Source organism: Triticum dicoccoides, chromosome 4B (genome assembly GCF_002162155.2).
Source record: "Triticum dicoccoides isolate Atlit2015 ecotype Zavitan chromosome 4B, WEW_v2.0, whole genome shotgun sequence".
Lineage (NCBI taxonomy): Eukaryota > Viridiplantae > Streptophyta > Magnoliopsida > Poales > Poaceae > Triticum > Triticum dicoccoides.
The window spans coordinates 16,323,477-16,337,444 of record NC_041387.1 but is presented as its reverse complement, the minus strand read 5'-3'; the positions used below and the strand labels follow the sequence as shown (position 1 = coordinate 16,337,444).

At 43.8% G+C, this 13,968-nt stretch overlaps 1 pseudogene; it reads right to left on the bottom strand.

The window, feature by feature from the left end:
• Positions 1-574: 574 nt before the first annotated feature.
• LOC119294627 lies at positions 575-11,129 on the bottom strand (annotated as a pseudogene).
• Between the last annotated feature and the right edge of the window lie 2,839 nt (positions 11,130-13,968).

The window sequence follows — 13,968 nt, the reverse complement described above, 5'->3', positions numbered from 1 at the left end:
GTCAAACTAAATTAAACTAAAGAGAAGAGAACAGCGGGCCAAAGCCGCCGCGCCGAGCGTCCGTCCGTCCATAAATAACGCAGCCAGCGAGTCGTCTTCAAGCCACGGACATCCATCGCTCCATCATCCATCCATCCATCCATCGGCCATCGCCACCGGAGAGAGCAACCGAGCGAGCGCGACGATGTGCTACCAGGTGAAGTGCGGCACGTGCGGCAAGTCCACGTGGGCGGGGTGCGGCCGCCACGTCGCCTCCGTGCACCGGCAGATCCCCGAGGGCCAGCACTGCGCCTGCCGCGACTGGCCGGGCGTCTCCGCCGCCGGCGACAAGGCCGCTGGCTCCACCTCCGGCGCCGTCGAGGAGTCCTCCACCTGCGCTATCCTGTGATGTGAGGTGAGGCGCGGGCCGTGGCCGGCCAATCAGCATAGATCGGCCTTGCTCAGGCCCATCGTTGACTTCCCCGTCTATTAGTACTATCTCTTTGTACTCCAGTTTGTTTGTATCTTGTAATAATAATTCTGGAGTGGAACTAATAATCGATCGCAAGTCATTCCTTGTACTTCGTTGTAGACATGGATTGGATGGATTGCTTTCTTCCACAACAACTTGTTTAACTGAGGTTACAATGCAATTGAGGTTACAACGCAGCAAGCAATTCAAGGGTCCGTGCATGGCCAAAAATGGCCCGAAAAGTCCGCGCAGGCGTCGATTTAAACACAAAATTGCACCCTTGCAACCAAACAGGCAAACACATCGACTTTCAAAAGAAAAGAAAAACAGGTAACACTGCAAAAAAAAATTCTTTTCTTGGAGCCGCGTAATATCCGTATGTGTGTATCTTGGTCTCTCTGTGTTGTTCTATGTGCACATTGTATGCAGTATGTACATTCACCACGGCTTACGCTGACACGCCTCTTTTCTGCAACCCGATCATGAAACCGAGTGATCTCACTGCACGCCGTAACCGACAACGGGGAGCCCTTTCAGTGTCGGGTGAGACAAGTCGGTTACTGGTTGTCCGACACTTTCTTTGCCGCTAGGTTCACCTGAGCTGCCGCTGCCATCTTCATCTGTTGTACTGACAGCTTGAACTCTTTCCAGAGATATGTCGTCGGCGGATTCCATGTCGGTGGACTGACAGTAGGCAGAATGGAGGCCCTCGTGAATCTCATCCATTCTGCCCGATTGCTCGTCTTCTCTGTCCATGTCTATCAAAACCTGTGCGTGTCCAACAACAAATAATGGCAAGTGAGAACTATATATGTAAAAGATCCATTTAAAGTAACTACCTTAGTGATCTAAAAGTCTTATATTAGTTTACAGAGGGAGTAGTATTCAGAACATAAAACATGCCAGTTACCTACTCCCAGTTGAAAGCATTAAAATGTAGTAGATCGACACTAAGATGAATAATAAGTTCTCTATGGAGCCCTTTGTATGTATAAGTTAAATTTTACCAATTGTTAAAGAAATTATACTAACCTGTGCAGGGAAAGTCCCAAATAACGGCAGAAGACGCATTCTACAATACTGGTTGAATAAAAGAGTGGTGATGATAAGAGGTACAGTGAAGCCTGCAGCTACTGGGGATTCTTTAAGGCCAAAGACACCAAGGCAGATGATCTGGGTGAGCACCAGAGAGAATATTGTCGCATTGTACGCAATTGGCCAATATAGACCACCAGTGTCGTATCTTGTGCAATAAACATTGATGAACTGAAAATGATAAATTACCAACCCATTAGGTTATAGGAGCACAGAGGACATTCTTCCACGAATATTTTGTAGTGTAAACAAAATCACGAACTAGGAAAACGGTTTGAGTTATCCTAAAACTCAGGTTAAATAACTAAGTAAAAGATATCTAACCACAATAAAGTTATACAAGACCAGAGAAAACATGTCAAATGGTATATCCAAGAGAAAGATTGCATTTCACCTAAAATGGAGCTAGCACATGAGGATTTATCAAATTCAAATTTCGCCCATTATAAAAGAATAATTTCAGACAAAATGATTGCATACACATTGGAACATATATTTTTTACTTTACTCATATTATAGACCAAATTATGCATGTGGACTTCAAATAAGAACTTCGTTTGCAAACAAATTAAATGTTTGAAGTTTATATCTAGTTACTCACCTGATTTCGGTACACAATGTAGGCAAGAAAGAAGTACAGTAGTAAAAAGGGCAAGATCAGAGGTGCTAGCACAGAGCATGTGAAGCCCAATAGTCCAAACAACAGAACTTTTGGTAGTTCAGTGTGATACGGAAACGAGAGGATACAATCACTATCTTCTTTCATTCTCAGAATATATTTCCTTAGAAAGTTCCAAATAAGACCAAAGAGTTGCATAACTTCCGACGACAGACTAGCCCATCCTGAAGTCAGAACATAGGTGGTAAAGAAGGTGGCCTGAAATGGAAGTAAAAAAGAAGTCATCAATAAAATGCAGCGAGCACCTGGAGAAACTCAACCTAAAAACAAATAAATACACTGTATATACCTAGTTAAATATTTATATTTTGCATCTTCATAAACAACAGAACATAAACATGTGATTCACCTGTAAAGGAATTGCCCTGGCAAGCTCCATTGGAATGTCCTTTGGTCTTGACAAGGCATTCAGTTGGTTAATTGCAGAACCTGATAAGACATTGACAAAGAAACATTCCAAATGGTGAAGTATAATACTTTACAACAGGCACTTTTCTTCCTTTCACTGTGAGAAATAGGTCCCTCTTCCGCCGGAGCCTGCTTAGGCGCCTTGTGTGATGATGATGTTGTTTTTTCTTTCCTTCTGGGCTTGTTGAGCTGTGCCCTCAGCAGAACCTATGTACTTTGTCGTGAGACTTGGGTGTGTGTGTGGACTTGTGTGGGTTTGTATGCTCTGTGGCGGTTTGCTTTATTTATAAAGCGGGGCGAAAGCCTTTTTCGGTAGAAATAGGTCCCTCTAGTGTCGCAAACATCATCATGGTTGGGGGGACAGTATATAAAAATATTTGCAAGATCACACTGGGAAGGTATCCAGTTACTAGCTGGGTCATGATTTTCCTGCAGGAGAACTAATAATCGTTAAATTTTTCTGTAATGATGAATTAAAGACTGCAATATCTCCACACTTCAGTACTCCCACCCGTCCGGCTTATAAGGCACACGCGCATTCCTAGATCATGAATTGGACCGACAAAATATGAATTATATGCCTCAAAACTATACCTATTAATTTGAACCACCGCCATAATTGTGATGGCTTTTTTAGAGAAAGGGAAGGCCTCATAATTGAATGTTATCTCGGATACTCAACCCTAGATTAAATCCTACTAACAAATTGAGTCATTTTGATTAATGCACATTGTATTGTCAATACAAATTAAGGGATCCTTTGCTGCAGCTGCTCCGGCTGAGTTAAACCCTGCATTTAATAATAACAAGTGAGTTCTAAGCGTTAAGATTACTTACCCTTTCAATAACCCTTTCAGGAAAGGGAGCCTTTGTTGCAGCTGTTCCAGCTGAGTTAGACCTTGTATAAATGTCACAGGTACAAGAAAAATGAACATAAAAACAATAGAACCAAGAAGTGTAGCTATGCGGCGAATCCAAAGCTGCTTGTACGGTAACCAAAGATTTGACCAGTACATGTCTTTCGGTTCTGGGGCCAGACTAGTGACCCATTTCATAGGATTGGATGTCTGGAGAATTTTGGATACAATTAGCGCTGCATACCGCGTTTTGAAAAATACAAAAGCAGCAGCACATTCCTGTATTCGGTGAGCACAATTAAATTAGTAGATTAGAATAATTTAGTGACGATAATAGTAAGCAAAGAACTAAATGATAGCTAGTTGACCTTGGCAGGTAAGTTCAAGTTTGAATTTTTCACACAAGGTTTTCCCCTCTCTTGCTCTTCAGTGGGCAACAACTGGAACGAATTTGATGACACCCCACAAAGACAACATCGATATGTCACAGATCTGCATGTCTGGTCGACTGTGGTACCCTTAAAATGCTTGAACTTCCTATAAACCTTCTTTGCACCCATCTGAAAAGTAAGGATATAAGCTATCACTACAAACAGATAGTACTATGAACATGCAATGAGGGTATTGATTCAAAGATCTGAAAATAGTACCCTCGTGATATAGGAAAAATGGATGGCTGAGAAAAGGAATGATCCTGCAACATAAAAGCATGCGTTGCATGTATAATAGTTTTGAATTACCCAACAAAAAGAAATACATGTACACTTAAAACTCGTAAGGAGCCTATTCTGAATTTCAGTTCGACATATTGTCCTGTGCAGTTGCACTACAGAGATTACGCAAAGAGCTTAGCATGAGTTTTAAGAGTTCCGTTAGAGAGATGCTCTAGACAAGCCAATAGCAATATGCAAAGATGGTGCTGGTCAAACAGCTCACCGGCCTCTCATAATCTCATTGGCAGTGCTTTATGGTAATTATAGTCCTGCTTTACTGGTTCAATAAAGGTGGTTTGCATTGCTCTAAAAAACTACAACGATTCCGCATGTTGCAAAATATTATTGATGACAAGTAGTCCTACTGAAGAGATCACCACTACTTAAACACAGGGATGTTTAAAGCCATGCAACTACATACAGATGAGGAGGACGAAGTTGAAGCAGTGAAGTTGAAAGAAGACTTCCCATAATCTACACAAAATGATTTGAGGCTTGAGGGCGTGTATTCAAGTCATGTCAGGTCATGATAAATGCTACCAACGTATTAGTTTGCTCTTTGCTGTATAGTTGTCCGATGGTATGGACTTGCTAATTGCTAAGGCCTTGTACAATGCAAGGTGCTTAAGAGAGATGCTTAGAGAAATAAACAAGACTTTTCTTAAGCATCGGTGCTTAAGAGAGACGCTTAACTAGGCATCTCTCCTGTAGAAATAAGCACCGGTGCTTCAGAAAAGTCCGGTTTATTTTTCTAAGCACCTCCCAAGCATCTAGCATTGTACAAGGCCTAATTGATCTTAACTGGTGCAGCCTTTATGTTGATGTTACTTGTTATTTAAGTTCTAAATCTCCTAATATGAAGGATAGTGATAAGCAAAACCTGCTGGATGGAGCGTCAGCGATCCGTAACTCTGCTGTTAGGACTCGTGAAGCTGCCCGTGCCTCTCCAAACAATACTCTTCTTAGCATTGCAGAGGCGGAGGAAGAAGATGAAGGTGGTCAGTCTGGACGAGGAGAGGAAGACCGCCAGTAACTTTGGTACCTATTGAAAAAGCTCATTAGGTGCTATGTGGGACCTTGGGATGCAAGGTTGTAGTACTTTGTTTTGTGCTGGTGCTAGCGTCTGTTTTGCTATGAACCTTTGCTGTTTGTATTCAGGTCTTTTGGGTGGTGGCCTGGTCTGGTTAATTCTTTGCAGCTGGTTGTCTGGACTTTATTTCTTTTAGTTTTTGTTTCCTTCTCATTTTGCAACAAAACTCTGTTTGTTAAGCTTATAGTGGAACCCCGCTCCCCTTGTTGGGAGGCGTATGGAAAAACAATATGAGGTATAGTTTCACATTTTCTGCCATGTGATATATTATGTTTGTTTAATGCCTAACTATCGCCATGGCACCCCTGGGCTGCCTTGACTTGCCATGAGTACAGTGCTTGTGCATGTGCTCTACCAGACTACCACTGATCTACTTTTGTTTATCAGTGGCTATCAAACAATTTTAATATTTCATTATCACGGGATAGTGCAGAGATAAGTACAACAATGTTTAATCAGGAATCTCCAGCGGCAGCATTACATTTCCACAAAAGAGAATAGAAAGTTGGTAAAGTCCACATATCACATAACTTGATGAGATATTGCTTACCACTATCTTCTGAAGTTTACCAACTTTATAAACAACTTGATGAGATAGGTAACTCGGTGCATGGTACGTTGTAAAGAAACTCTCAACAACACTGTTGAATGATTCATGAGTTGACTTTGGTATCCCACGGACAAGAACAGTAAAGTGGCTATGTTTGCTCATTGTTCGAACAAGATGAAGCAACCTCAGTCTAGCAATACGCTTGTATTCCTAAAGCAACAATGTAGGATTTTTTTTACAAATAAGGTTCCTGAAGATTAAGGTAATTGAACATTTAAGTAATTTTGAAAGGTAAAATTACTGATGCGTACCATATATAGAAGAAAACAAGCTACACCAGATATGGTGTACAGCGCGATGCAATGGACCCAAAGCCTGCAGTTATGACCAAACAAAATCCAAGAGTATAAGTTCCAAAGAAATCTGCCTAAATGATTACGTGGCAAGTATATACGACAAACACAGAACTAGTAACTTAGATCCTAGGTAACACCGGAACAAGGTATAAATCAGCTAAACAAAAGATGAAACATATAAGATGGCATATTCAACGAATCTAGTTAGCCTCCTCATAACCAAATAAGAGAAGTTCAATTGCTCACCATATTGATTTCTCTTTCATATTTCCTATTGTGAATGTCTCCAATGATGTTGAAGGAATCCGTTAATGACACATATCTTGTCCAAAATAATTCAATGGGAGAACTCCAAATAAACAAAGAATGGCAGCTAATGAGAATATGTGTATGCTGTTGAAAAAACATAAACATCAGCTGAAAGTGGAAGGATATCAAAGATGTTTTCTAATATAATTTTGTTTCCTTTTAGTAGACAGATGTTTACATCATCTGTAAACAGAAGAAACCCACATCTACCAAGAATGGTGATGAATAAATAATGCTTGTGGACACAGAAGTAATTAAATTGGAATAAACTGCAACAAACATACCCCAGATTGCCCATTTGATTAGTTAAGTCTAGCGATTTCATTTTGATCTATGAGGCGATTACATTTATTAAGTTTGTTGTTTCGATTCATCTCTACATTAAGATATCAGGTCACATTTCCTATTTTTCTGCAATTATACAAAGTTAATTAGATTTTCTTATTCAGCTTTCATATTAAAATGTTCTGAATTTTCTAGTTTGAAGGAGGAAAACTATGTCACTCACATATCAAAGATTAGAAGTGAAAGCAATATAGCTTAAAAAGTCACATTAACATGTTGCTATTTTCAAAAGTGAACCTTCTACTTAGCACAACTCAAAAGATCTCTCTCATAAACATCGAACGGTAAATATTGAAGAGGCAAAGAGAGTAAAAGTAAAAAAGTATGCACCTAAATACCAGAACTCTATTGAAAACAACTGCATCCAACCCAGCGGTAGATAGGATCTCATCTTCCGTGCATTGCAGACTTCTCACAATCCAGCTAGGAGATGGAACAAATCTCTCCAAAATAAAAGCCCCTCGGAGCCGCTTATGCTGCTCAACAATCCTTCTCCCAAAATAGACCTTAACATTTTGTGGCTGCTTTCTCAGAATGGAATAGAATGACAGAAAAAGTATACAGAGACCAATGTTGATTCCAGCAGAGGTCAGAAGAGCACCAACTTTCATCTCTTTCTAAACAAATATATGAGACACAATACTCCTTATGTCATCTGAATACAAAATACATCATAGCGCTGTTGGTGCCTGCGGGAAAAATTGGGTTATGAAATTTCATATAACATATACCCCCTCCATTTATGTATACAAGGCCACTTCATATTTCTATGTCTACCTTTGACCATTAATTTTACTAACAAAAAAGTGAGTTATATGCCACAAAAAGTATGTCACTGGATGCACATTTCAATATAAGTCAAAGTTTGACACGAAAAACGAAGTGGCCTTGCAATACAGAAATGGAGGGAGTGTAGAAGATTTACAGGCATGATCTTGAGTTAATTCTGCATTCACATTCTTCCAATGTGCACAAAAGAAACTAAAACATGAGTATGCACCACCTGAAAACAGTCACATGCTGGCCAATTCCATTGCATTTGTTGAAGATAAAGTAGAGTAGAACTAACAGGAAACATAAAGGAAATCGGCCAAACATGCTGGCCAATTCCACCTAAATACAACAGATTAATATTGAACTTTATATTTTAATCTTATTTATCTTCTTGTCAAACAGATCAATTTTATACAAACTTTCTATCAAGGTTGAGTACCAAAGACGAAAGGAAATCGGCCAAACAAATGATGAATCCCACCCAAAAAAGAGAGTAGGTCTGGAAGAAAATTAGCTTAGGTGGCTTGCAGATTAGGTCGATCTATTAAAGGCTTAAAAGCTATATAAGTTGTGTATGTGTGTGCATTTCGCCCAAGCTGTGCTCTGCCGTATTTGTGTTACTGCATTGTAACTATGCAAGCATCATCACTCTTTTCTTGCATGCATGATGCAGATCTCACCTCTTTTTTACAAAAAAAAAAAAGACATGGAGAAAATGTTAGCATGGGGCAAAGACGAGTGGATCCATTGCAAGTTTAAATAGAGGAAACAAGGTGGGTTCATTATTTATCAGTATATAACTGCAGGAAATGAAGTGCTTGATTAAAATAAAGCCTGCCAATATCAGATACAAGAGGCTGACTGTAGTGTAAATAGAATGGCATATATATCTGACAAACTTTAGAAAAAAAGAGTATATATCTGACAGATCCCATGGGAGACATGAGAATCCAAAGGATAAACAGATCTAGTCGTTGTCAACGAGTGAAAATGAGTTCAGCAATCTCAGTTCACAGCCAGAAAAATGTTTAAACACTTGGACAGGCCCTTAAACACTTCAGAACTCATACTGTTTGTTCAGCTTCAAAAGCAAAACAGTTCATCGACTAGAAGAGCCCATAGCATCTGCTTTGCTGAACACATAGGTTGAGGCAATCAATCAGCCCGCAACGTGGCGTCCTAATATTAGAATATCACCCAAATCCAGTTCTTTCTTCTTCTTCTGTTGACTGAACTAACCAATTTATCGACCAGGAGAGTCCATGGCGTCTAGTTCACTCAACATACAGAACAGGTTCAGGCACACAATCTATCCGCAATGTCGTAGGCTAAGATTATAATAGCCAATCACCTAAGCACTTCAGTTCGGCTTCAAAAGGCCAGTATTATCTCCAACTTTTGACTGGATTATAACCAAGAGTTGATCAACTAGAAGAGTCCACGGCATCTGCTTTACTGAACATACAGGTTAGGTTCAGGCATTCCATAATGTGGCATCCTAATATTAGATTATCACCCTAATTCAGTTGCTCTTTCCTCTCCCTTTGACTGAATTAACCAGTTCATTGAATGGGAGGGAGAGTCCATGGCATCTAGTTCACTCAACACCTACAGAGTAGGTTCTCCCAGCGTCGCAGGCTAAGTTAGAATAGCCCAATCGCCTAACCCACCAAATTAAGAAGTACCTCACCCAAAACGCATCGAATCAAAATCAAACACCGCGAGTGCACTCAGCCGTCTCCTGGCAGATCACCATGCACAATATTACTAAGGTTGGCAAACCGCGCATAGACAACTAACAAGCATAGCATCAAATCCATCTACCGGACCCGACTCATCACGGCTTTTAACCACACGAAGAGTATTACTCACCCGTCAAGTCACACACCTCCTCCAACTCGACGAGTGCCGCCAAATCCAGCAATGCCGCTCGATTCCTACTCCAAACCCTGCGTAATTAAACGCGACATGAAGAAAATGTTAACATGGGGCAAAGACAAAGTGAATCCATTGTAAGTTCAAATAGAGGGAGCAAGGTGGCTTCATTATTTATCAGTACATATAACTGCAGCAGATGAAGTGCTTGATTAAAACAAAGCTGTGAATCTTATATGCAAGAGGTTGACTGTAGTGTAAAAGAGTACAGGATGGAATATATATATCTGACAGATCCCATGGGAGACATGAATGAAGAATCTAAAGGATAAACAAATCTGGCCATTGTCAGTGAGTTAAGCAATTTCACTTCGCAGCCAGAAAAATGTCTAAACACTTGGACAGGCCCTTAAACACTTCAGAGTTCATACTGTTTGTTCAGCTTCAAAAGCCAAACAGTTCATCGACTAGAAGAGCCCATGGCATCTGCTTTACTGAACACATAGGTTGAGGCATTCCATCTGCCCGCAACGTGGCGTCCTAATATTAGGATATCACCCACATCCAACTATTTTATCTCCTTCTTTTGACTGAACCAACCAGTTTATCACGTCTAGTTCACTCCACATACAGATCAGGTTCAGGCACTCAATCTATCCGCACTTTGGTTCGGCTTCAAAAGGCCAGTTTTATTCTCCATCTTTTGACTGGACTGGAGTATAACCAAGAGTTGATCAACTAGAAGTGTCCACAGCATCTCCTTTACTGAACATAGCATATAGGTTAGGTTCTGGCATTCCATCGGCCAGACGCAATTTGGCATCCTAATAATAGATTGTCACCCAAATTCAGTTGCTCTTTCGTGTCCCTTTGACTGAAATAACCAGTTAGTTCATCGACTGGGGAGGGGGAGTCCATGGCGTCTACTCCACTCAACATAGTAGGCACAGATTGGGTTCTCCCAGCGTCGCAGGCTAATATTAGATTACAACAGCCCAATCACCTAACCCGCCAAATTAAGAAGCACCTCACCCAATCCAAAACGCGCGTCGAACCAAAATCAAACGCCGGGAGTGCACCCCGCCGCCTCCCGCCAGATCACCGCGCACAGTATTATTATTACTAAGATTGGCAAGCCACGCACAAACAACCAACAACTAAGTCTAGCAGCCAAATCCGTCTGCTAGACTCGACCCCCGCGGCGCCCGACTTCTAACCACACGAAGAGCATCGCTCACCTGCCAGCCAGTCAGGCGCCTCCTCCGACCCGACGCGTGCCGCCGAATCCAGCAATGCCGCTCGACTTCTCCTCCAGACCCTGCGCCATCAAACACCAGGAGCAGCAACAAAAAATTCAGAGAACCAGAAGCCGCAGACGCGCGCGCGCGAGATGGAGAGAGAGCCGACCCGTCGGCCGCGCGCGCGAAGCGGCCTGCGCGGTCGATCGCCGGGATGGGGAGGAATGCAGAGGGGATGCGGCGGAGGCTGGCCGGATTGGGGTGCTGGGGGAACGGGGTGAGGGGTTGGGGGAGCGATGGTTGTGTAGGGAGCGGGCAGCAGTTGTTGGCGATGGTGAGGGGATTCGGTGGACTCCGAGGTGGAACTTTCGACGGGAAGGATTTGGTGGGTGGAGGCGACGGGGGGAAGAAAAGGGAAAGCGACACAAGCGCACGACTGCGTGGCGACTAGCGAGGAGTCAAAGTAAACCCGGGCATGGGCAGCCCGGCCAGACGACCCGGCCCGAAAAACCTGGGCCGGGCTGGGCCGGGCTTGACACTCGGACCGGGCTCGGGCTTTGTTTTGCAGCCCGGGATGTAGTTCGGGCCGGGCTCAAGCTTCTCTTTTTCTATTTTTTGGGCCGGGCTTTCGGGCTTCGGGCCGGGCTTTCACGTACACGTACTAAAAAATAGCGTTCGGGCCGGGCTTTCGGGCTTCGGGCTTGATTTCAGGCCGGGCTCGGGCTTGAAATCAGGAAGTATTTTGGGCTTCGAGCCGGGCTCGGGCTTGAGAAATGAAGGTCGGGCTTTTACAAGCCCGGCCCGAAACCCGGTCCGGCCCGACGTTTGCCCAGGTTTAAGTCAAAGACACGAGAGAGAGAAAGATTTCTTGTTCTTACCGGGAAAAGTGGTGACGGTAGGAACCGCAAGGGCGAGAGGTGGGGGATGCGGTTGCTGCAGGCCTGCGTGAGTAGCACTACTATCATTGTTAGTGATTCTGTTTCCTAACAAAAAAGAAATCATTGTTAGTGATTCTGAAAACCAAAATACCACTGTTAGCGCCACAGCCCCGGAATTAACTTTTTTGATGAGAGCTACTGAAATGTTCAAACTCCACGAAATTTGATACGGCCTTTCCGCACATGAGCATCACAAAAAGGGTTGGCGTTTTCTGATTATTATTTTTAATATTCTTAACGATTTTGCTGTTCATCTACGGGGGCAGAAGCACTCGAGAGCCAAAGCGCTGTTGTCCAATTTCTACGCATTTTGATTCGCGGGATTTTAAAAGGAAAACGCTAACCTTCGGCCGGCTGATGCACGCACAGCATCCGCCGCCCGCGTAACCGTCGGATTGATTTTGATCGAGCGCTCTTGTTTCCGAAGCGACAAGTCTTGTGCGGCTAGTTTTTTGTGTGTGTGCAACCAGCGTCTTGTTTCCGAAGCTTTCTGCAACAGATATCTTGTTTCAGAAAGAAAAAAAAGTGTTTGGCAGTGAAGTTTTTCTTTCAGCAACAGGGTCTAGTTTTAGAAAGTTTCTGCAATAGAGGTCTTGTTTCAGAAAGAAAAAAAATGGTTCGACGATGAGTATTTTCTCTTCTGCAACAAGGGTATTGTTTCAGAAACATAGCCCCGGTTGCAAAAAGCGCAGAATGAGCGCCCCGCGTTAGAGTGTACGAGGGCAGACATTGCAACACGACTCATGTTTCAGAAACATAGCTTCGGTTGCAGAAATCGCCAGAGGAGTGCCCGGCGTGAGACTTCATTGTTGCCATGCTGGAGTAGAGGCAGGTGCCCAGGGTGCTGGTTCGGAGGAGGAGCGATGACTCCGACGGGCGGTGATGCTCCATGGCCGAGGCACTCACGCCATGGCGAGGCAGTGGTGTTGTCTTAGTGGACCTTTGCAACAAGGTCCTTGTTGCAAAGCCATGAGCGCAACAAGCTAGTTGTTGCGAAGGCGCCCAGTTGGCTAGGACGGTAGATCGGACGACTATTTTGGGTGGCATCTGACGGTTGCCGAGGCAGCTGATCTTATCAGTTTATCACCCGGCGGGCGCGTAGCATTGCCCATTTAAAAAACCCTCTCGAAATAGGCTTTCGCCCCGCTGTATTCATAGAGCAACCACACAGTAACTGTTGGGGCTTCAGCACAAGCAAGCCCAAATGTAACCGACTCTGTACAACCCTAGGCACACAGGAGGGTTTAGTCCGTAGAGGCTATCAGAATATTCATAGGCTAGACAACTAGGGTTTAGCCATTACGATCTCGAGGTAGATCAACTCTTGTAACCCCTATACTCATCAAATACAACCAAGCAGGACGTAGGGTTTTACCTCCTTTAAGAGGGTCCAAACCTGGATAAACATTGTGTCCCATTGTCCCTTGTTAGAGCATCTCCAACAGCCGCGCTAAGCGCCGCGCGCAAAAAGCCTATTTGCCGCGCGCGCTTCGGCATGTTTAGCGCGGCCGCCAGCGCTGGCTCCAGCAGCCGCGCTATAATGCAGCGCGCGTGCGCTGCTCCTGCAGCGTACAAAAATACAGCGCGCGTGACTCGCCGGGCATTTAAACATATATGATATTTTGGACACAAAATGAGTTTGAAACATTCATCAAAATGCAATGAACATGTGAAATTTGACAGAAACAAGTTGATGAATAAATGTTCATGCCCACAAGTTCAAAATCATGCCCACAAGTTCATCCAACCAAGTTCAAATGCAAACTAAAGTTCAAGACATAAATGAAAGACACATCAATCATCTTCCTCGTCTTCGTCCTCATCTTCCGAAGATGATTCTTCCGCCTCCGAAGATGAATCTTCCTCCCTCTCCTCATCACGCACCGCATCACGTGAAGCTCCGACGGTGTTGGCAAGATCTTCAACGGCATCTTCATGGGAATGTGTGTGAGAAGGCACATCGAAAGACATTCCACCCATGGCGACCGGAGGTGCACCCATGCCTCCCATGAGAGAAGCAAAACTCATGCCTCCCATGGCGGCCATAGCGTCGGAGGGTGCTCCAAAGCCACCCATGCCTCCCATGGCGGCCGGAGGTGCACCCATGCCTCCCATGGCTCCGAAGCCACCCATGCCTCCCATGGCGCCAAGGCCACCGCCACCCATGCCGCCAAAGCCACCGCCACCCATGCCGCTGAGGCCACCGCCACCCATGCCGCCAAGGCCACCGCCACTCATGCGGATCATGGCTATTTTTTGGATCAAGACTTCTTCACGTGCAAGGTTGACG